General features: G+C 40.8%; 1 protein-coding gene across 1 annotated transcript in view; it reads left to right on the top strand.

Moving 5' to 3' along the window:
- The window catches only part of fyco1a (FYVE and coiled-coil domain autophagy adaptor 1a), a 600,194-nt gene that overhangs the window by 338,809 nt on the left and 236,956 nt on the right, over positions 1-24,429 (top strand). The window lies entirely within an intron of this gene.

The raw sequence follows: 24,429 nt of genomic DNA, 5'->3' as shown, positions 1-24,429 counted from the left end.
ATGGAGATAATGCCATCAACTCAGAGAGGGAGAGGCAAGTTTGTTGTAACACGTGATCGTCACTGAGAGAATAAAACTGAATAATAAAAAAAACAAGCGCTAACTTTTACAAGTATCCAAAATTTACACGGGGTGTTACAGACTCAAATCAAATGTATGTTTTCATTATATTGCATAAATAATAATAATAATAGCAGCTCACTACTCAAAATGCAGAGCGCCCAGTCTCAAACCCGGGACCTTCGGGTTATAAGGCAGCAGTTCTTACCTCTGCACCATTCAAGAATACGTGTAAACTCCCTATCGATTGACATTTGAGCTTGAGTTTTTAGGTCATTGACAGTCATATGTAAATCAAATGCTTTTTTTTTTTCTTTGGTTATATTCTTGAATAAAAGCGCATGTGTTTAATTTTTTAATTTGATATTTGATCTAAAGTCTTCATACATTACATACTTCTCGACATTATTAGTATAACATGGAAAAAGTTTCTGCTTTAGGTACTGTGATGTGTTCAGCATTTCTTGCATTTCTCGCATTTATTTCCTTTCATCCTACACTTACCCAGATTTTTGTAGACACAGAACACACATGAAATGCATATACAGTCGACCCTTGATATACGACCGGCCTGACATGGGAACAACTTGATTTACGACCAAGATTTTTATTTTGATTTACGACCAACATCTTGCGTTACGACCTGAATGCGGTCACATGTATCCGCTTGCTCGATTGTAAACAAACAGAAACATTCCTATTAATGCGGCACTCATTCAAGGTACCTCCCCCAACTAGAAGACACGCCCCAAGAGTGTCCGAAGTCCAAACTCTGAAAGACTGTTTATCTGTTGCTGGGGCAACAGCCGGCTCAAAGCTGTGCTGAGTCTCTCAGCCAAAGCAAACAGAAAAGATACCGATGGGTGATAAGCAAGGGACATTATAAATGCAGTTAACAGGTAACTTAATCACTGATCTGCTGTGTCTGTGTATAGCAGAGTGGCAGATCACGCTGCAATAAATAAGTGTGCCGTTCCAGTTTCAAGCTGAATAAAGCTGGTTTTGCTAAAGTATTGAGACTCAACCTCGTGTTTTGGGGAGCAAGACAGGGACTTATAGCATGACCCTGATCTTTTATGATTTGCTTCTGTGTCACTTCACTGCAGCACTATGAGTCTGTTGTTACCCTGCCCGGCAACGGACAAACAAGCTTCGACAGACGCGTCAATCGCGCTTCAGGACGCACTTCAGCATGACGTTCCCACTGAGTGGGGAGTGGGGAGTGGAGGGGGGTCTCAAAAGAGTTCAGAAACCTCACAATATGAAGAAAAAAAAAGGATGATTCAGCCATTGGATTTGAGCATCATTCGCACCTTGAAAGTGTATTATCGCAAGGAAATGCTGAGAAAAATTCTCGTCAGAATAACTTGTAGGCAGGAGGAGATTAAAATTAACGCAAAAGAAGCTATTGAAATGATTGCAAACGCCTGAGCGCAAGTTAAAGAAAGCCTTTAAAAAACCTTCCGTTTCATTCTCCTCCTCCTCCCTTCCTGCAGCCCAAAGACGTCAACTTAAATGGTGAGTACAGTATGAAATTGTTGTTTCTGGTAGGCATGTTTTCACTGGGAAATACCACTAGAAAATATAACCTCCATTTTCACTAGTATACAGGTAACATTAAACCTTTCATTCGAACCAAACAAAGTTTCTTTGATAGTGTCTTGAATTGTGTCAGTAAGTTAAATGAGTGGATGAATTACAACTACTTGTCTTTGAAAACAGAAAAATTAGAAATATTTTTAATTGGGGGAATGATACAAACCACAACGATATTCTATCTACTGTTTTCACTCAGTAGGCTTAAATGTTAGTTTTACTGAATTGGCACACAACTTAGGTGTTATTTTTTATACCAGTTTATCTTTTAAGCACTATCACAGACCTGTTTTATACAGGTTAAGGCAATTGGAAAATTAAGATGGTTTCCAAATATATAAGATGATTAAATTAAGATAAATTCATTTATGGATTTACTTCTAATAGAACTGAAAGCTTGAATGCATTATTCACCTAAATAATGCTGTTCAAACCATTCTATATGTAGTTAATTCAAAATGCTGCTAGAATCATTACTGGAACTAGAATGTACAACCACATAACTCCAGTTCATAAATATAATAACATAAATGTCCAAGACCCTACTTACACCCTAGTGCATACATTAAGATGTCAAAATGCCAGCCTATACTGATTCCATGGATTAAATAAACAATAGGCGGGCTTTTCATTACTGGGCTCTTACATAAGCAGGAACAATCTGTCTGCTCATATAAGAGACACCCCTTCAGTCTCAGCTTTTAAAATCCAGCTGAGGACTTCGTACTTTATTCTAGCATGATTAGAGCTGTTCTGAATTTTTTTAACAAAAAAAATAAATGCATGTATGTAAGTGTTACTAACCATCCTCTATTCTTTTTCTCTTCTTGGTATCCTGATTTTGCACTTGGTGCCCTTGCTCTAATTTTAGCTGCTTTGCTCTCCACTGGAAAGCCACCTGGTATACTGAGAGTCTTAGAATCCAAGGAAGAAAGGACCATGTCTTCTTATTAGACTGTTCAGGACAAACCTATACTATAGAATACTCAGGATGGGATGGGCACCCAGTTGGTCTCTAGAAATATGATTTTCAATTCTAACTGACCATGGACCCCACAGATGTTTATTTTTTGGACATCTAATTTTTGTTGCCTTGAACAGGTCTTTTTGTTAATTATGCCAAAGTATTAGGATCTCTCTTTTTCTGTCCCTCTAAATAGATAAGTGTATTTACATGTATAACTTGCTTGGCTTTTATACATCTGTATGAGCTCTCCAAATCTTTCTTCAGTGAAGAGTGCTATTCAGTAGGATTGAAAATGCTGTGGAGGACGGCCAGGGTCCATGCCTGGCCAGGGCGTCTCTTCTACTTATATTCCGGGGGAGCAGCCATGGACTCCTCAATACTTCCCCCGGGACGCTTGGTGGCAGCCTCCCTGGTTAATGATGATGCCTCAGTTTCCCACAGGGTTTCATGGGAGATGGAGTTCTTCCCAACCCTGTGGGGACCTGGGATGGCTGCCAGGGGGCGAGGCGGAGATAGTTAAGCCCAGCTGGTCTAATCATTGGGCCCACACGGGAGTGCAATTGGGAACAGGTGAGCAAGCAACAGGAGCACTCCCTGGGAGGGCCATAAAAAAAGCCAGCAACCACCACTCAGGGCCAGAATCGGGAGGAAGAGGACGAGGTGCCTGAGAGGAGTGGTGGTGCCAACGGAAGGATTGCTGTCATTATAAAGAGGTACTTTGGGACTGTGTTATACCTGTGAGGTTCACGGGGAAGACGTGCCCCACAGGTAAAGAAAAAGATTGATTTGTATTGATTGTGTTAAGTGCTTGTGGGACTGTGTTGGGCCTGTGGGACACGGGGAAGACGTGCCCCATGGCTGAAGAGAAAATAAAAAAGATTTGTGTACAATTTATATGTGCCTCAGTGTGAATCTGTGCCGGGTCGGACACTTATATAGCGCCTTATTCACAATGCATTAAATTTAATTATGTTTATTCCACAATGTTTCATTTTTGAACCATATAACTACTTCTCATGTGCAATCTCACGTGATAAATGGCCTACTTTAGAAACAAGGCAAAAAAATGATCACGTAATAAAGAAATGACTCATAATCATGAGTGACAACTCTTGAAATGTTACAGGAGGCAGCACGCAACAGAAATAAGTCAGAGGTGGTTCTCACATGATCAGGAAAAACAATGGTATAGCACAAAGTCTATTACAAGTATCACAGATCAGTTTAATGCCATATTTAAAATTGAGGAAGCATACATGTTCACAAGGGAGGAACTGGCAAAAAACAGAAAATCTTACTTCCATCTTTCAAGACTGGCCTGCATAGGATTGTCTTATGATTTATCACAGTATGGTATTGGTATTTACATTGGCAAACTGGGATGAACCCCCAAAACAGTCTGCTATTGTTTATGTATCACAATATTTCTGGCCTTTTGTCTCTTCACTGATTTCAGCTTAAAGTTTGGATCCAAGTTTGAAATCCTCCTTTTCCCCTCAAAAGACACCACAAAGCTTATAAAATTAAGGAAACCCAATATGTGTGTGCACTGCAATGGGGTGCTGTCTGCACCAAGGTTAGTTTTTGACTTATAACCAGAAAATGAGTGAGATGGAAAAAACTAATTAATTTAATGGATGAACAGATAAACCAGAGCAATAGAGCTTGTAGCTGCAGATCACAACCTTTATACTAAACACTAAGTGGTCCATTAGCCAATACTTTTACACCTTGTCTAAATTCCCATTATTTTCATTACCACCACCAGCCCCCTTTACTACTATACTGCTATGTAATTGTCTTGAGTGCAAAATGAACTTGTCATTTTATGTTTTTTTTCATTTTGACATCTGAAAGCTTCTGTTAGCTTTGTCCAGATCACCATTCCAGGCCAGTGGACATCATCATTGACTGACATGTGTTAAAATCGATTCTCACTCTTAGCTTTTTATAGTCCAGCACCTCAGCCTGTCGTCTTAGTGCATCAGATTGCTTTACTGACTCAAGTTGGAATACCCAAGAAGAGCTGCAAAGCCAGGGAAACAGAATCAGACTAGTTTGTCTTTCTTTAAATTTAAATTCAAGTTGTTTTTTTTCTAATGTGCTCTCTTCTCAGCATTATTATAAGCTTATTTACTTTCTCGATATTAGACACATTTCAAGCTAACCTTTTATGAATATTCATAGCGCTGCAGAGTGGTGGCTCTGAGGCTAGGGATCTGCACTGGCAATCGGAAGGTTGTTTGTTCGAATCCCGTAAGATGCCACAAGGGACTTTGCTATGTTGGGCCCTTGAACAAGACCCATAACCTGCAATTGTTAAGTGCTTTGAGTAGTGAGAAAAGCGCTATATAAATGCAAAGAATTATTATTCTTATATTTATTTACACCAATCAGCTACAACTTTAAAGCCACCTGCCTAGTATTGTGTAGGTCACCCTTGTGCCACCAAAACAGCTCTGATCCATCAAGAGGTGGACTCCACAAGACCTCTGAATGTGTCCCGTAATCCTTTAAGTTCTATAAGTAGTGACGTGGGGCCTCCATGTATCAGACTTGTATTTTCAGCATATCCAACAGATGCTCAATCAGATATTGGAGGCCAAGTCAACACCTTCAATTTCTTGTCATGTTCCTCAAACCATTCCTGAAATATTTTTGCAGTATAACAGGATGCATTGTCCTGATGAAAGAGGCCACTGCCATCATGCAATATTGTTGTCATTAAGGAGTATACGTGGTCTGCAACAATCTTTAGGAAGTTGGTACATGTTAAAGTAACATCTAAATAAATGTCAGGACCCAAGGTTTCCAAGCATAACATTATCCAGAGCCTCACACTGCATTTGACAGCTTGTCAACATGATCTAAAAGAAAACGTGATTCATCAGACCAGACCGCCATCTGCCATTGTTCCTCGGTTCACTTCTGATGCTCATGTGCCCATTGTATGTTCTTTCAGCAGTGAACAGAGGTCAGCATGAGCTTTCTTACCAGTCTGCGGTTAAACAGCTCCATATGCAGCAAGCTGTGATGCACTGTGTGTGCTGACACCTTTCTCTCATGGCCAGCATTAAGTTTTTCAGCAATTTGTGCTACAGTAGATCTTTTATGGGATCGAACCAGATGGGCTATCCTTTGCTCACTGGTGAACCTCGGGCACCCCATGACCCTATCACCTATTCATAGGTTGTCCTTCCCTGTATCACTTTTGGTAGGTGCCAACCACTGCATAATGGGATCTCCCTGCAAGATTTAGTTCTACAGTGAGCAAATTTTCAAAAAGAAAGAAAAACAGAAGAAAACCTGAAACCATCAAAATATATTTCCAGCACAAAAAATAATCTTCCCCATGTGCAATAAATAGCGCACAGCCTCCAGAATTATATTGTAACCTTTTTTTTTAATTCCTCTTTTATCAGAATTGGATGAGGATTTCAAGGCAACAATCTCTGGCTTCCTATCACTTCATGACAATCTAAAAGCCTGTAATCCTGAGTACAAAACATTTAAATTTAAAATTTAAACAAAATATTTACCTGCCAGAAGAGGCATGGTCAGGTGGTTAGCAGAGCTGACACTGTTCCAGAGACCCAGCTCCACCTCCCACCTCAGTTAAGGTCTCCATGCATTTTGCACATTTTCTCCATGTCTGTGTAGATTTTCCTAGAAGGACTCTGGTTTCCTCCTTACATCCCATAGATGTGTTGTCTAATTTAATTGTTCACTGTCCCTGTAGGGTCTGCTAGTGCTCTCCGATTCTTCTGTTTCTTCCAATATCACTTCTCACAACTTTTAGCCTTGCACAGGAAAGGCTATCAAGTTTAAAGGGATGACCAGGAGAGGAAACCTAAACTAGCAAAAAGACAAAACAACAACAACAACAACATTTATTTATATAGCACATTTTCATACAAATAATGTAGCTCTAAGTGCTTTACATGATGAAGAAAGAGAAAAAAGACAAAATAAGAATTAAAATAAGAGAACACTAATTAACATAGAATAAGAGTAAGGTCCGATGACAGGGAGGACAGAAAAAAAATAAAATCTGCAGGGTTTCCAGGCCATGAGACCGCCCGGCCCCCTCTAGGCATTCTACCTAACATAAATGAAACAGTCCTCGTTGTATTCAGGGTTTTCATGGAAGGACTTGATGATGACGGTCACGTGGACTTCTGGCCTTTAATCCATCAATGTGGGGGCATCATGGTGCTTTGATTAGGTGGTGGTGGCGCAGGTCGCCACCACAGAAAACTGGAAAAATAGCAGAAGAGAAAGTAGGGGTTAGTACGGATTTTGGAGCCACCATGAATAGTAATGATAATTAATTGAATATGCAGAGCATCAGGATTAAATTAAAATAAAGTTATGAGAAAGCCATGTTAAAGTAATGTGTTTTTAGCAGTTTTTTTAAAGTGCTCCACTGTATTAGCCTGGCAAATTCCTATTGGCAAGCTATTCCAGATTTAGGTGCATAACAGCAGAAGGCCGCCTCACCACTTCTTTTAAGTTTAGCTCCTGGAATTCTAAGCAGACACTCATTTGCAGATCTAAGGTTATGATTTGGAATATATGATGTCAGACATGGGGTGAGATTATTTAAGGCTTTATAAACCATAAGCAGTATTTTAAAGTCAATTCTGAATGACACAGGTAACCAGTGTAGTGACATCAAAACTGGAGAAATGTGCTTGGATTTTCTTTTCCTAGTTAGGATTCTAGCAGCTGCATTCTGCACTAGTTGCAAACGATTTATGTCTTTTTTGGGTAGTCCTGAGAGGAATGCGTTACAGTAATCTAGCCGACTGAAAACAAACGCGTGAACTAATTTCTCTGCATCTTTCAATGATATAAGAGGTCTAACTTTTGCTATGTTTCTTAAGTGAAAACCAAAGATCAGTCTTGTTGAACATCAGTATGCAATTCTAAACCCAAAAACCAAGTAAAAGTCAGAAACTGGGAATTCTTAATAGCACAACTAACACACACACAAAGATAGATTGTATTTGATATCTGTGAACTAGGATACTAACACAACCAAAGCGCCATTTCTTGAGGGACCACATACCACAGCCACTATCATTGCATCTTGATGATGATGGCACAAAGTGGCATGACCAGGACATAACTATAAAAACACAAAAAATAATTTGTAATATCTAATAATTCTATTATAAAAAAATAGAAAAATCAGATTCAGCACCTCAAAAAAAACATCAGGGAAGTAAACATTAATAAACAAACATACAAAAATTTCCCAACATCCAGAATCGTAACAGCTACCCTGTAGATAAAATGTATGAGAGATTGGAGAGCTGGAGTGTGCATCTTAATGACCATACTGTATGTAAGCATAAATTAATGTGATAATGAAAATCTTCCACAATCAACCCTAAACCCAGTACTTCAGTTTTTCTTGAAAGAAACATATAAAATACTGGATGAGGCACAATTTAGATATTTGGATCTTTGTACCTTTTTTTCTTTTTTCTTTATCCATCCATCCTTTTTCCAAACCGCTGAATCTGAACACAGGATCACGGGGTTCTGCTGGAGCCAATCCCGGGCAGGGCGCCAACCCACCGCAGTCTTTTTTCTTTATGATAAAGTAAAATATTTGATTAGGAACTAAACAGTAGAATTTGAAACCAATGATAATATGATGCCTCTCCAGGTAGCTTGCAGTATGTACTTTTAATGTGCGTCCTTAATACATGATTGATGTCTTTGACCTTTGAAGTTGCAGTGTTTCCATGGGCTCATTTGTATGTGAACCAGTTGCTCAAAGTGCTTCTGACAGTTCACGTTTGCTGAACGCAGTGAAAGGTGATGTTTTTCACTGAATTCTTCAAAATGACAATACAATGCCAGCCATGGGTTTTTTTCCCTCAGGATTTCTCCACAAGGTTTCATAACCTGAGATTATAACTCAATAAGTGAGTGTTATGATTTTGGACCCTTTTAAAATGTTTCCTGACCTATTTACGCCCCTGTTTTGAAATTTCTTTTTTTGCCATAAGAGTTTTGACTTATGCTAAATTGGATTCTGCTCTCTTAAAAATATTTTTAAGACGTTTTCATCTATTTTCAGCTCCGTATTGTTTTGTATAGGGTGGCATCATGTTGTGGTTGTTGTGCCTTTTGTTATTATGGTGCAGATGTGTGTTGTCCTTGTGTAATCATATAAAAGGTCGACACTGTGCACTTCTGAGCCTTCTGAGATTAAACTAAAGTTACTGTATTGTGGAATTTATCATTATTTTTGACTTCTTACTTGATTTTTTGTGACTCTTACCATTAGTTTCTGATTTAGGTTTTGGCAAAAGATTGGATTGATTCTTGCTGACAAACTTTTGCTTAGTTTCTGACTATGCATCATTCCCCAATTCCCAGATAAATGCATCTTACAACAGTGGACATAGGGATAAGTGGTATATCGGGATAGTTGATTTGTGTTTTATGCTAAATAAAATAATATAATGCATTTGTGTGTATCGTGGTGTTTGAGAGTGACAACAGGCTACATGTTGGACAATCATTCACAACAGAGTTACACCGTACTTAGTACCCATAAGAGTACTACTAAACAAAAATGTGCCATTACGGAATTTTCTTTATTTATTTGTTTGCATGTATTGTTATTAAGTATGTGTGTCTCTCCCTGTTGACTCAAATTCACCTCTTACTTGGTGGATATCATGGTAATTAAATATCATCACTGCTGAAGATTTCTACATTAGCATAATCTTTTCAGGAAATCTCCATTGTAGTCAAATTAGCGTGGTCTAAAACATCAATACTAGTAAAGCCAAACTCACATTAAGTCTTTAGAACATAACTGAACAAGGGGGCTCCGCCCCCTGCTTGCTTCGCTCGCCTACCCCCGGCGTTGGGTATCCTGAAATACATTGTTTGTATATCCGTTAGTCGAGCTCGTTCGTTTTGAACCCGTGCCTGCTTTGCTTCCACAATTTCAGACGCGCGTTTACTTCACTCCACAGTGGTGCCACTCACAATATGGCGGTGACGCCTGTGCCTTCACTCAGCAGTAGTGCCACTCACAATATGGCGGTGAAACCTGCACCTTCTATAGTTTATGGACCAGTGGGGCCTCTGTAGCCTCTTCCGTTTGAATCTGGGCTGCAGCGCAGAGTTCTCTTATTTGTGTGGCTGTGTCGGTAGTCGTTAGCCATGGGCGCGTTGTTGCTTCATTACTCATTCACGTCAGTTGAGCTCTTTCGTTTTTGGGCCGTGACTCCTTCGTGCACGGTGGATAAGACTTCGCGTGCGGTTTATGAGACGCGCGCTGTACGTGCTTGCGCAGTACGTCTCATGGTCCTTTGCCGTGTCCCTGCGTCCATGCCATCCGGTTTACCATTCTCGGTTAGTAATATGGATACCTGAGATACCTGAGACAAATCTTTACTCATTACCAAATTATTCACTTATTCACTATCTGATGGCCCTCATTCTAGTAGAGAATTGTGGGATCCAGATGATAGCAATATGAACATATCAGGTGTGTCAATATTCAAGAAGAGTGAACTATTAATCATTAACTGAATACTTGAGTTCCTTTTCAAGGAGGACAAATCTTTAGTCTTGGCCAAAGCATTCACTCATTCACTCTCCAGTTGCACTCATTTTAGTACAGAGTTGTGGAAATCAGATGATGTCAATATGAACAAATCACTCATTCTCTCTTTATTTGCACTCATTCTAGTACAGTGTTGTGGGCCTGATGATGACAATATGGACATTTTGTATAGGCCTGGAAACAGAAGCTTAAGCAGTGGGTAAGGTGAGGCTATAATAACAATCGGTGCAGAGATGTGCATAATGTGAAAGTCACATTTAAAATGATTTGTGGTTTGATATGTTTTCCTGTTAATCCAAGACATTGTTTTGTAACTATGGGCACACTGATGGTGTTGATTTAGCAGAATGGATGTGAGTCACCACCAGCCACATGGAATTATGAGAATTGCTTTTCCAGAAGTGTAATCTTTATAGTGAAGAAAAGTGAACTTTAAGGAAAGTCCTACACATTGACTTAGGATGTGCAGAGAGAGACAAAAAGAGAGAAAGAGAGGGCACAATTGTAACAAGCAAACAAGGGTGCAGCAGAAAGGAGCGAAATAGCAGTAAAACTTACAAAAGTGGCCAGAATGAGGGTGCCAAGGTTGTTGTTTTGAAGGTGTGCCCTGTGGTCCTATGAGCAGGCAAGTTTGTATTCTAATAAAGAAAATAAATGCATGTGGTCTAAGCAGAAAGGTTTACGTGGAGTTGTAATTTGTAAGCTCAATAAATTGTAGTCTGTTACATTATTCATTTATTTCTGGTCATGCCTTGAAGTAGGCCCTGCCCTCACTTTCAGTTTACAAAAGCAGATGAGATGGACTTTAACAATGTTTTGTATTCTGCTAGGAGTCTGCTACTGAATTCCATGATCATGAATGGCTATGAAAATTCTAGCGATGTGCAGTTTTTACCAGGCTCGCTCTTAAAATTAAAAGAGCTAAAGTGGTTTTTCAGAATGGTGCCATAGTGAACCATTTTTGGTTCCAAAAAGAACAATTCAAATAAGGGTTCCAGAAACACACTTTAGTTGTTTAGATCTGTAACAGTTTCTGTAAATAGTCATGAATAGATAATAACTGATTTATGAAATAGCAGTGGGCTTGTGATTTAAAAAGAATTCCTTCTACATACAGTAACAGGCTAAGTTCAGGCATAGTAATTCTGTTTGTATCCTGCTAGTTAGCCTTCTGTACATTAAAGAGTTCTGTTTTGTCCATACTGACTGTGAATTTATGATAAATTACTGGCTACTAATTACAATGCTTTCACAGTATTTTACTGTATCATATTACTCTATGTTATAACAAAAATGCATTGTTATACAGTGACTTCACTGTAACCTGCGGCACAAATTTAATGTGATGTAGCAGTATGTTGCCACGTTCATTTTCTGAATTTTTACATGTTATCTGTAATATTACAGCAATTCAGTAGCTGGTAATTTACTGTAAATTTTCAAACACATTTTTAGTTCAAGGATTTTGTGAGAAAGAATGAACTGTTAAATGAGCAATTCAGCTCCCAGTCATTTGGTAATCAAACACACAGGCCATCATTCAATGCTTTGTAGAATTGTTTTATGTTATCTCCTGGAAAATGAAAGGCTGCTTTTGTGATGTAGGGTAGGCTACATGTTCACCAGTTTATCAAAAACAACTCATCATAAATCAGCTTCGATAAACACAAAAAAAAACCTTCATCACACAGAGAAAAAATGAGTTTTTTGTTTCTCAAAGTGCAAAGATGTGGGAATCATAACAAGCAATTTACAGTGTTGTTGCAAAGGGGGCGTTTCTTATGTAAATAGGCTAACTTTATGCAAATTTAGTTTTCTGTGCCGTTGTGTCTTTACATAAATATAATATTCATAACATATATAGTACATTGAAGTAATTAATTGAAGCTGACACCTAAAACACTGCTTAAATGTAAGTTTGCATGCATTTATCTATTTAAACATTGGTGTTTAAACCATTTATTGTATTACTTTTTTGACTGTGAAAATACACAGTTAATGTAATGTACTTCTACAGGATTTTGTTACAGTGTATTCACTTATTTTCCCCATAATTTACGTCAAGTTGAGGTTTGAAGGTCCTTAAAGTCCTCCTCTTGTCCACCTTACTACTAGGTCACTCATTCCTTGTGGCTGTTGTTTCCTGTGTGAATGAAACCTTTCTAATGTTTCTACAATTTCAAGCAGGTCTCCATCAATATCTCTGTAGCCAGAATGTCACTTTAATCTGTCATTTCACCACTCATAGAATTGAAGTGGTATGTGTGGCGATGCAGGTTCGCTCCAGGCTCCCAACCGACTTTGGGTTCCCTGAACCCGACACTGTCAGTAATGTCACCGAGATGAGCTTACATATGAGGACAATTCTCAAATGAAGCCAGGGGATAGTGCAATCAGTGCAAAGGTTCTTTTATTAAAACCAACAAAACAGTGTCCAAACAGAAAGTGCAGTGCATCATAGTTTCAATAAATATTCCATAAAATCCAAAGGAGTGCGAATAAAAATCAATTATCAATAAATAAATCCATAAAAATCCGAGGTTAAAATCAGAAGTTAAAATGCAGTCTCTCTTATTACGATCTCAGCCCACCTCTGTCTCTCATTCTCCCCGGCACACCCATTGCTCCCGCAGCCGGCGGAGACCCAACAGCCACGAGCTCCTTTCGGCCGACCTCCATCTTGGCTTCCATAACGACATCATTGCCAGACTGTCCGAGGTCGGCTCTCATCCCTTCATCCTTCGTGCTCATGCAGTCTCTCCTCAGATCCCTCAGGAGGACACCTGCTTTGCTCACCCCACTCCAATAGAACATTCAGTGGGGCGAACTAGCCCCTAGAATGCTAACAACTAAATGCTCCTTCGCAGGGTCCCAGCTCGTGCTGTCTCCTCCTTACAGGCGGTCAGATCGTAGCTGCTAAGACGGCTCTTTCACGTCCTTTAACCTCCTTTTTCTTCTTCTATACATCTACAGTATATGTCTCTCCATTTATCCCTCCTCCTTCCTGCTGCTGACCCGTATATATAGTCCTGTCTCTGTGAGTGCAGTGCCTTAATCACATGCCGCAGGAAGCCAATGAAGCAATTGAGAATGATCGCACTCACACGTGCAGGTGCGACTCGCTCCAATTACCTCATTAACTCCCTGCGGTCGTGCAATCGCGCCAACGGAGAATGACACGGCCATACGGATTTAAAACCTGGCCCTTATTTTTTTGAAGCTGCAGACCTGCTATACCACAGTATGAAAATGCACAAACTGAAAATGTCCAACAATGCAACACAGACCAGTCCAAATACAATTTTACAATAATTTGCTGTCTTGTGACAGATCATGGCTTAGCCTGCTGTGTTTTTCACAATACGTTTTTCTTTACAATATTTAATTGTGAAAAAGTATAGTTATTTTCTGTGAAAAGCTGGAAGTTTTTTTTACTGTGCATGTTTACCCTCTTACAAATAAAGGTGCCAGAGTGGTTCTTCTGAGGGATGCCATAGGGGAACCATTTTTGGTTCACAAAAAAAAAAAAAAAACATCATTGAAGGTTCCAGAAAGAATTTGTATTTCTTTAGATCCACAACAGGCGTCATACCATGGATAGATGGTAACAGATTTGTGAAATACCAATGGGCCGTGATTTTACGGACTCTTACTGCATACAGTACATCCAGTAACACAGGCTAAGTCCTGGTTTTCTTAATCTGTTAGTGTCCTGCTATGTAGTCTACCATGCATAAAAGATTTCAGTTTCTTTTTTCTACATATTAGCAAGTTTTTCAAAGCACAAAGAACCGGTTTCACATGCAAAGGACCCTTCCCAGAATGAAATGGTGTTTTGTCAGACAATAGTTTTCTAAGTTCTACCAGGAACCATAGAGCCCCATAAAAAAAATCTTAAAATACCATTAAAGAACCAGTATTTTTTAAGAGTGTAGGAAACTTTTCAAAGCCCAAAGAACTAACTTAATATGGAAAGAGCCCTTTCCAGAATGAAATGGTTCTTTGTCAAGCAATGCTTGTACGAAAAACCACAAAACCCAGTGAAGTGCCATTAAAAAGACATTATTTTTAAGAGTGTTGACAGGGTCCTGCCAAAATGGATCATTTTTCTAACCCTGTCTGCAAGAAAAATGAGCCTGGAAGCGTTACTTTTTTTGGAATGAGTAAAGTTGAGAAAAATGTATATTGCATAAACTAGTTGCATTAGATAATTCGCCAGAAGGAAAGCCTTATTTGCAAGTGTAATGTTGAGATGGTATTCTAAATGTGCAGGATTTGTAACACTGTTTTTATTGCCTTACTGGGACTTAAGGATAGGACCAAATTAGAACCAAGTGTACTGCAGGGCACACTCGTGCTCTGACCACATTCACTCCTTCCAGGCCAGTTTAGAGCCAAGAGCCATGTGCTCGTCATTCAGATGATGGAGTAGCAGAGAAAAATGGAAACAAAGTATAAATTCCAGATATATGGTGGCCGGGTCAGACTTTTAAAACAAACATGTTTTACAGTATTAACATTTGAACTGCATTACGGTTGATTTTTCTTTCAAAGAGGTGACAAATGATGAAAGCCTGGAAACAGGTGCTCCCTCTAAATAGATATTAAAATATCCACATGACTGGGATTTTGCAGGAAAACAGCAGCTTTAGCTCATTGGGAGCACAGTGCTGACAGAGAGGTCAAGGCTGCATGACATAGTATATCCGCTTCAAAGATACTGACAAATGTTCATGAAATAAGCAAGGCAACAGCAGTGTTGTAATTTTATACTGTAAAAGAGAATAGTATACAGCCATCACATCTGCACTGCATTCTAGTGCTTCATTTAAAAAATTCCCATTGTATCCTTCAAAAGGAAAGGCAGATGATCAAATCTCAAAGCTGAAGTGATATGGCCACCAATATTCCCATCTTTTATTTTTGAAAGGCACTCTTAACACAACTTATTTTACTCGTTATTCTTGTCGCTCCCCACACTATTGGAAGAAACAAAATTCCTTCATCTCAACATCCATATCCAGTTTAAAGACTCATTTTCACTTTTTTGAGGATTAATACTGAGCTTTCTCTGAGTACAAGTAAGCCCGCGATTCACTAGCGAATCGGAAATCCAAGAATGGCAATCAGTTTCTGCGTGATGAAATATCATGGAGGGTATATGCGGTGGTGTGGGCGGTCGCGTCTGGGCGGCTGTACAACCTGGCGTGCACGCTTTATCTTAGGTTTAGTTCACAGGTCGTAGGCATGGTAAAGTTTCCATTTAATTCAATAACCCTATTTGAAATAAAGTGGTTTCTTTGTGTGGGCGCCTTCGTTCATTGTTTGTATCCATACGGGCTCGTTTACAGGTCGTAGCCATACGGGCTCGTGTTTGTATTACTAATTGTTGAGCTCCCTCCATTTGGATACATGCCTCCTTTGCTTGTGCTGTGTCAAAAGCGCGTTGTGGGCGCGCTCGTTCATTGTCCGGGCGGCTGCACAACCTGGCGTGCACTCTTTACCTTAGGTTTAGTTCACAGGTCGTAGGCATGGTAAAGTTTCCATTTAATTCAATAACCCTATTTGAAATAAAGTGGTTCGTTCATTAAGTCTAGTTTACAGGATGTGTTGTTAGGGCGCCACCCACTGACTCTGGGAATCCGTCGCGTTCTGGGAAGCCGCTGCGTTTGACCCTACAGGTTGTGTTTTTTGGGCGCTCACAGGTTGTGTTGTTTGGGCGCCATCTACTGACTCTGGGAAGCCGCTGCGTTTGACTCTGGGGCGGGTGCCACGGCGCAGTACGCATGCGCCTCGGTGGCAGTACGCATGCGCCTCGGTGCGTCAGCCGTGCATAAATTAACTGTGGTTTAGTAAGATAGATTATAGACTGTTCCATTACTTTATCCATCCATTTATCCATCATTTTATCTTGTATGGTAGCAGTTCTCAACCTGGTGTAGAAGATGTGAAGGATCTTGCCGCATTAAAGTAATGCAGTCTCCTAAGGAAAAAGAGTTTGCTCTGCCCTTTCTTATATAGTTCATCTGTGTTAGAAAACCAGTCCAACCTGTATTCATGTGGACCCCCAAGTACTTCTAGGAGTGCACTACCTCAGCATCCATTCCCTGAACAGTGACTGGTCATAGATGGTCTTTCATGCGATGAAAGTCAATTAAAGAGAATACAGAGATGCAGGTGCAGTACACACAGCCTCACATTTATAGAACATAGTGCTTCATGTGTTCAGCTTGGAGCTGCGGGTGTGTAAGGCAGGATCAAGCACGGGTAAAACGCGTGCCAAACGAAATCTCTCAGTCCAAAAGTTTGTTTTAAAATATTTAGTGAAAATTCAAAGCAAATAATCCACACAAGAATAAGGAGAAAAGGTTGTTGCACACGTAGAATAAAAGGCAAAAGAAAACATTAGAAGCAATGTATCTTCTCTAAACTTAGCTTTTCTTGTCAAACTTTAGTTGTTTCTATACTTAAAGATGCTTTACTTCTTCTTCTGTATGCTTTAAACGTATGGGACAGCACATTCAATAAAGCACGTTGTCTTTCATGTTACTTGGCACGTAATGCACGGTAAGGCACGGTTTAAAATCTCTTCTCTTTGACATAGAATTGCTCTGTCTGATTTTAAATTTTGTATTTTAGTTTTGTTTATAATGTGTGTTTCATCTATTGTTCGGTGTCCTTGAGTGTTTAGAAAGGTGCCTACAAATAAATAAAATGTATTGCTATTATTATTAAAACCATGTGCCCTCAACACCTTAGACATGGCAAGGCAGGTCACTAACTGAGTATAATGTATAGTCAGTGAAGCTAGTACTACTGTGTTTCCGGGATGAGTTCACTGCTGATGAGTTAAAATGATAATGATGTTTTCCTTCATTTTACTTTTGTGTACACTTTGAATGTGTTTGAATGTGTAAAATGTCAGCATGGCATCTTCTAGCAGAGATGATAAGCTGACAACACCTTTTCAGAGTTTGTTCTTTTCCTCAAAAAGAAATCCTTTTCATTTTGGATTGAGAAGTCATAATCTACTAAAGGAGCCACCTGGGAATGTTCACCAGTGTTTTCCTGTTGCTGATGGGACTTCATGAAGATTTAACCCACCCAGGTTGTTTGTTTCTATGTTTCACTTTGTCCTTGCCGTCATTGGTTTTGATGCATATGCACATGCAGTTGTTTGTTAGTGAAAGCTTAAATCCAGTCTCTCTGTCTGATTGCTACTTGTGGCCTGGAAGGTTAGTTTGTTCGTGCCTTGTCTAACTGCGGCTCCTTAAGGAATTGTGGAGGAGTCCCAGGGCAAAAATCTTACTGCTTTCTGTAAAGAGAAGAAGTTGGATATCCGAATGCACTACGAGCAGGCTACATGGACAAGAGGTGCTCATTTAAGGAAAGCTCTAAGCTAGACATGAGAGATTGGGGCCAATTGTTCTAAAGGAAATGGAGTTGCAAGAAATTCATAATGGAATTTGGGGTTTGGAGAGTTATGATGATGTTCCAGAAGATGATGACATGACTGTATTTGAATAAATGTAGATTTTTGTTCCAGAATACTAGGAGGTTGTGCCCCTGGCTCGTTTCACTCGCCCACACTCCGGGGCGTGCTGAGCACCAGCCACTTCATGTTTCTGCCGCCCACGTTGTGAAGGGGGGGGTGTTAAACGAACGCTAAGCAGACGCGGTCGGATCAGCCGTTGTCTTACTGCTGTCGTGCTGCGTGTCAATCATTTAAAAGCCTGTGCAGCAGCTGTCCTTTTGTCTCACTGCCTTGTGTTGCGGGTCGTTAAAGTGTCTCTGAGAAAATCACCTATCGTCTCCTTCCAAGCCTTCCAAGATTTTTTTTATAATAGAGAGAAATGTAAATTTTTGTTCATGGAAAAACAAGACATCTCCTGAAAATAAGCTGTAGCGCGTCTTTTGGAGGAAAAATTAATAATAATTAATAATAATAATGTCTTATTTTCGGGGAACATAGTAGGGTGTTGTACTGTGTTAGCCATTATGTTCAGAGAAGCTAGAAATAGCTAGAACTGACCAATTCAATTCAACTAATGGGGGTTGTAGGAACCTCCCATAGACCATGCACTAATATTTATGCAAACATTTATATACCGTAATTTAAATTACTAGCAAATGGCTCATACACAGCTTATTATTCTAAATGAATGAATATTCTTTTAAGTTATGCATTGTTACATATTCACAAGATCATCAGTGTTGACTGATGTACACCTTTCCTGGAGATGATGTGACATTGATATTTGAATTATTCAGGTGAGGAAGACAGAAGTTTCAAATGAACTAATCATGCCACTGGAGAGTGGCAGCATGTTAAATGTCGATCAGCGCATGCAAGTAAAAATTTCACCATTCTCTGTATACGTGACTATAATGACCCTCTAAACTTTAAAACGTGGAGGTCTTTTGAAGATCCATCTTCATTATATACATAGAGTGGTTCCAATCACAAACTTAGCAGGAATTCTCTGATAAGACTAGTTACAGAATTAATATTTGTATTTATTGTTTATTGATTAAATTTTTTTTCCAATACATTTTATTGAGCTGAAAGAACACATAGAAGTATGTAAAACACAATTGGCTCAAAATACAATCAGTATAAAATTTGCAAAATTAAAATGCATTAAATCATAATCAACACTTAAAACACTACCATACCCACATTGGTAAACTGGGTGAATAAAAGACACCAAGAAAAACAAAACAGAGTTGGAGGCTCGACAAGTTTGTTTATTTTAGAATAACAATAAGGGGTTCTTAGAAAATACTGGAAAAGCTTTGCTCCATTTCTTGCAAATAATTCTTTTTCTATTTTTTACATAATGCAAGACACGACTGACTGATTGAGTTACAATATAGAGGGTGGATTAGGATTCTTTCCATTTTGTAAGATAACTTGAAGCCTGTCTAATGAAGTATAAGAAATCACAATCAATGTAACATTATATAATCTGAGCTGGTTTAATGTTACTCCAAACATCCATCCATCCATCCATCCATTGTCTCCCGCTTATCCGAGGTCGGGTCGCGGGGGCAGCAGCTTGAGCAGAGATGCCCAGACTTCCCTCTCCCCGGCCACTTCTTCTAGCTCTTCCAGGAGAATCCCAAGGCGTTCCCAGGCCAGTCGAGAGACATAGTCCCTCCAGCGTGTCCTGGGTCTTCCCCGGGGCCTCCTCCCGGTTGGACGTGCCCGGAACACCTCACCAGGGAGGCGTCCAGGAGGCATCCTGATCAGATGCCCGAGCCACCTCATCTGACTCCTCTCGATGCGGAGGAGCAGCGGCTCTACTCTGAGCCCCTCCCGGATGACTGAGCTTCTCACCCTATCTTTAAGGGAAAGCCCAGACACCCTGCGGAGGAAACTCATTTCAGCCGCTTGTATTCGCGATCTCGTTCTTTCGGTCACTACCCATAGCTCATGACCATAGGTGAGGGTAGGAACATAGATCGACTGGTAAATTGAGAGCTTCGCCTTGCGGCTCAGCTCCTTTTTCACCACGACAGACCGATGCAATGCCCGCATTACTGCGGATGCCGCACCGATCCGCCTGTCGATCTCACGCTCCATTCTTCCCTCACTCGTGAACAAGACCCCGAGATACTTGAACTCCTCCACTTGGGGCAGGATCTCGCTACCAACCCTGAGAGGGCACTCCACCCTTTTCCGGCTGAGGACCATGGTCTCGGATTTGGAGGTGCTGATTCTCATCCCAGCCGCTTCACACTCGGCTGCGAACCGATCCAGAGAGAGCTGAAGATCACGGCCTGATGAAGCAAACAGGACAACATCATCTGCAAAAAGCAGTGACCCAATCCTGAGCCCACCAAACCGGACCCCCTCAACACCCTGGCTGCGCCTAGAAATTCTGTCCATAAAAGTTATGAACAGAATCGGTGACAAAGGGCAGCCCTGGCGGAGTCCAACTCTCACTGGAAACGGGTTCGACTTACTGCCGGCAATGCGGACCAAGCTCTGGCACCGATCGTACAGGGACTGAACAGCCCTTATCAGGGGGGCCGGCACCCCATACTCTCGGAGTACCCCCCACAGGATTCCCCGAGGGACACGGTCGAATGCCTTTTCTAAGTCCACAAAACACATGTAGACTGGTTGGGCAAACTCCCATGCACCCTCCAGGACCCTGCTAAGGGTATAGAGCTGGTCCACTGTTCCGCGACCAGGACGAAAACCACACTGTTCCTCCTGAATCCGAGGCTCGACTATCCGACGGACCCTCCTCTCCAGGACCCCTGAATAGACTTTTCCAGGGAGGCTGAGGAGTGTGATCCCTCTGTAGTTGGAACACACCCTCCGATCCCCCTTCTTAAAGAGGGGGACCACCACCCCGGTCTGCCAATCCAGAGGCACTGTCCCTGATGTCCATGCGATGTTGCAGAGGCGTGTCAGCCAAGACAGTCCTACAACATCCAGAGCCTTGAGGAACTCCGGGCGTATCTCATCCACCCCCGGGGCCCTGCCACCAAGGAGTTTTTTGACCACCTCGGTGACCTCAGTCCCAGAGATGGGGGAGCCCACCTCTGAGTCCCCAGGCTCTGCTTCCTCACAATGCAGATAATGTGCCTCATTCAGGACTCCATTAGCATTATTCTTACTCCAAACAATGTCATTAAAAGATTAGAAAAAAATCCAATACTATGTAACAAAAAAAACAAATATTTTCTCCCACAATAGTATTACGTTAGAACAATACCAAAATATAAACCTTATTGAGGCCAGAACACAACGTAGTGGCCACAGATAAGATAAGATAAGATAAGATAAGATAAGATAAGATAAGATAAGATAAGATAAGATAAGATAAGATAAGATAAGATAAGATAAGATAAGATAAGATAAGATAAGATAAGATAAGATAAGATAAGATAAGATAAGATAGGATCAGGTCAGATCAGATAAGCAGCTGTGGGGTATTTGTTGGTGAAGAAGGATTCATGGATCTTGACTTTGCTGACGATGCTATGATCTTCGCTGAGTCAATGGAGGCTCTGATCGGGGTGCTCGAGAGACGGAGCGAGGAGTCTGAGTGTCTGGGCTTGCGAGTGTCCTGGATAAAAACTAAGATCCAGGCCTTTAATGACCTCTTGGGCACAGCCATCAGCAGTGTGTCTGTCTACGGAGGGAGTATCAAGGTTTATTTACCTCAGCAGTGACAATCATGTCTCTGGTGACTCTTCCTATGAAGTCAGTGGACTTGATTGGGAGAGCATGGGGGGTCATGAGGTTGCTGGAAAGGGGTGTGTGGCGCTCCTGATTTCTTTGCAAAACGATGAAGGTCCAAGTCTTTGGAGGCCTGGTGCTTCCTGTCTTGCTATACACTTGTGTACACTTGAGGGACATGAACGCTATCCTGTGATGAAGACTGGACTCCTTTGGTATTGTGTCTCTTTGGAGAATACTTGAGTACCGCTGGTTTGACTTTGTATCGAATGAGCGGTTGCTACTGGAGTCCTGAATGAGGCACATTATCTGCATTGTGCGGGAGCATCAGATACTGCACTTTTGCCATGTGGCATGATTCCCCGAGGGTGATCCGGCTCACAGGATCCTCATTGCTGAGGACCCGAGCAGCTGTAACACCTAGGTGTGGCAGATAAATGGTCATTTCCGGAGGTTGGGACTGGACCGCGTGTCTGCCTGGGGGGGGGTTGCCAACCAGGATCCCAAGCTGCTTCGTCGTGTGGTGGGTGCAGCATCACACTGTACCAGTGCATGCTCCCCAACCTGACCTGACCTTACCTGAGATAAGATTTAGCCCCTAATATAATTTGGATAATTTTAATCTTGAAAGATACGTATGATGTACAGTTCTAAAATGAATAACAATGTTTTGTGCTGATTCACAACAAGGTGCCTGAGTTCTTAATCTTCCATTGTCATTCAAAACCATTGAGATGTGCATGCTGTGAAATTAGTGGATTAAGTCCTGAAACGTGATCAATGTGCTCCTCATTACTAGTTAAACTACATTCAAGCATAGATATTGATGAAAAATTAAGGAAGTTGATGAGGTTGATTTTTAAACAAGTTTTAACTTGTACATAGAAAATAATGTGTTAGGAATGATTACAAATTCTTACTTTAAATTTTACTAGCCATGCTGCCAGTTGAAGACAGGTAATAGAATAATTTTAAAATATTTGGTATCTCTTGCCCTACGTGCACTTTTAGCACCTTTCCTCTGTATTCAATCCAGGCAGATAGATTGAAAGGTACAAGTTAAACGGTACTTCGAAGTAGCATCTTACCCTTAAGGCCCTTTGAAAAAGCAGCAAAATGATATCACAAAACTGGACGTCAGGTATATTATCTTGTGAGAGATCTACAGTACCTTCAGTTTACTTATTATTAAATGTATATGATAACAGGTGAGGATAGTGTATTGAATTTATTTGGTGGAAAGTTGTATTTTTTAAAAAGAAACGTGGTGTCTTGATGCACCACAGCCACCTTTAGATCTCTTGTCTATTCACATGCATGGATAAGTTGGTGTAACCCAGTTAGGACCACTACAGCTTATGTCTAAGGGAATGTTTAAACTTTTCACCTGACAAATGTCAGACTGAACAATTTAAGCTGAACGGGAGTGCAGTGTATGCTGGGAGAGATGAAACACAATGTGGGATATTAGAGGGTTTTGCATAGTCGGGTTTGTTTGAGCTCAGAGTCCCAGGGAACTAACCTCAAGTTGGGTGTGGGATGAGTTCACTGCTGATGAGTTAAAATGATAATGATGTTTTCCTTCATTTTACTTTGAATGTGTAAAATGTCAACATGGCATCTGGTAGCAGAGATGATAAGTTGACACTTTTTCAGTTTGTTCTTTTCCTCAGAAAGAAATCCTCTTCATCTTGGATTGAGAAGACATAATCTAGAACTAACAAAAGGAGCCACCTGGGAATACTCACCAGTTTTTTCCTGTTGCTGCTGGGACTTCATGAAGATTTAACCCACCCAGGTTGTTTGTTTCTATGTTTCACTTTGTCCTTGCTGTCATTGGTTTTGACGATTCTCAGGCAGACCTTCGATTCTAATATTATTCCTTCTGTTTCCATCTTCCAGAGCAGCAAGTCTGTCTCCGAGTTTTTTGCATTCGGAACTGGCAGCTGTTGCTTTTCCATCAGCGGTGGATGCTAGATTTTCGGCTATTTCAATTCGAGTTGTGAATGCCTGCTTAACATCCTCCAGCTGATTGACAGTATGCTCAGTTTAGACGCGCTTTCCTGAATGTGCTCCTCAATTTTATCCAGCATAGCATTAAAGGCCTCCTCAAAGCGGACATATATGCGCTTCTCTGAGTCTTTGTTATCCTGCCGCAGCTCTTGCAGCTCCCGCCATAGCAGCTTCTCACTTGCCTTCTCGCTTTTCTTTGTATCATTTTTTTATCTTTTGCTTTAACGCAGCGATCATCACCTTCAGTTCGGACAGGTCATTTCTGCTTTCAAACACCATAGGTGAAGCAGCAGGCTCTATTACAGCCGATGTTCCCGGCTCACGTGGAGTAGGTGAAAGCGCGAACTGCAAAGCCTTTTCCAGTTTCAAATGATCTTCTCCAATTGGCGAGCTAATGTGACCTGCGTCACTCGCACATTCACTCCCCATTTCGCTCTTAACTGGAGATGATGCAGCAGATCGTGGTTCCGAGGAGTCAGGGCTTTCGCCCATCTGTTCCAGGTCAGTCTCTGAAAGGCTGTACCTTGAGTTTGAACTTGGACTTACTGCTCTGGGTTTGGATGTAGGTTTAGTTTTCTTTTCCATTTCTTTCTGAGCCCCTTTCTTACTGACCATGTTTATATATGCTTGCATACACTGCAGTAGAGCCCTCGGGTTGGATAAATACAGGATGTCTCAGGATAACAAAGAAATAATATTAAAAAATAACAACGCTGCTAACGAAGCTCCGCTTCAGACGTCCATCTCTCGCAGCGGAGGAGACCAACTTGTCATTGGTTTTGATGCATATGCACATACAGTTGTTTGTTAGTGAAAGCTTAAATCCAGTCTCTCTGTCTGATTGCTACTTGTGGCCTGGGAGGTTAGTTTGTTAGTGTCTTGTCTAACTGCAGCTCCTTAAGGGCACAATGGAATTCCTTTATGGAGTCCTCTACTTGTGGTGAATTGGGTTGAAGTAAAGGTTTGAAAGTAAAACAGCATGCCATAGAGTTCCCA

This window comes from Erpetoichthys calabaricus, chromosome 6, assembly GCF_900747795.2.
Source record: "Erpetoichthys calabaricus chromosome 6, fErpCal1.3, whole genome shotgun sequence".
Classification (NCBI taxonomy): Eukaryota; Metazoa; Chordata; class Cladistia; order Polypteriformes; family Polypteridae; genus Erpetoichthys; species Erpetoichthys calabaricus.
Note: the sequence above shows the minus strand (reverse complement) of the source record. Positions and strands in the feature narration are given on the sequence as shown.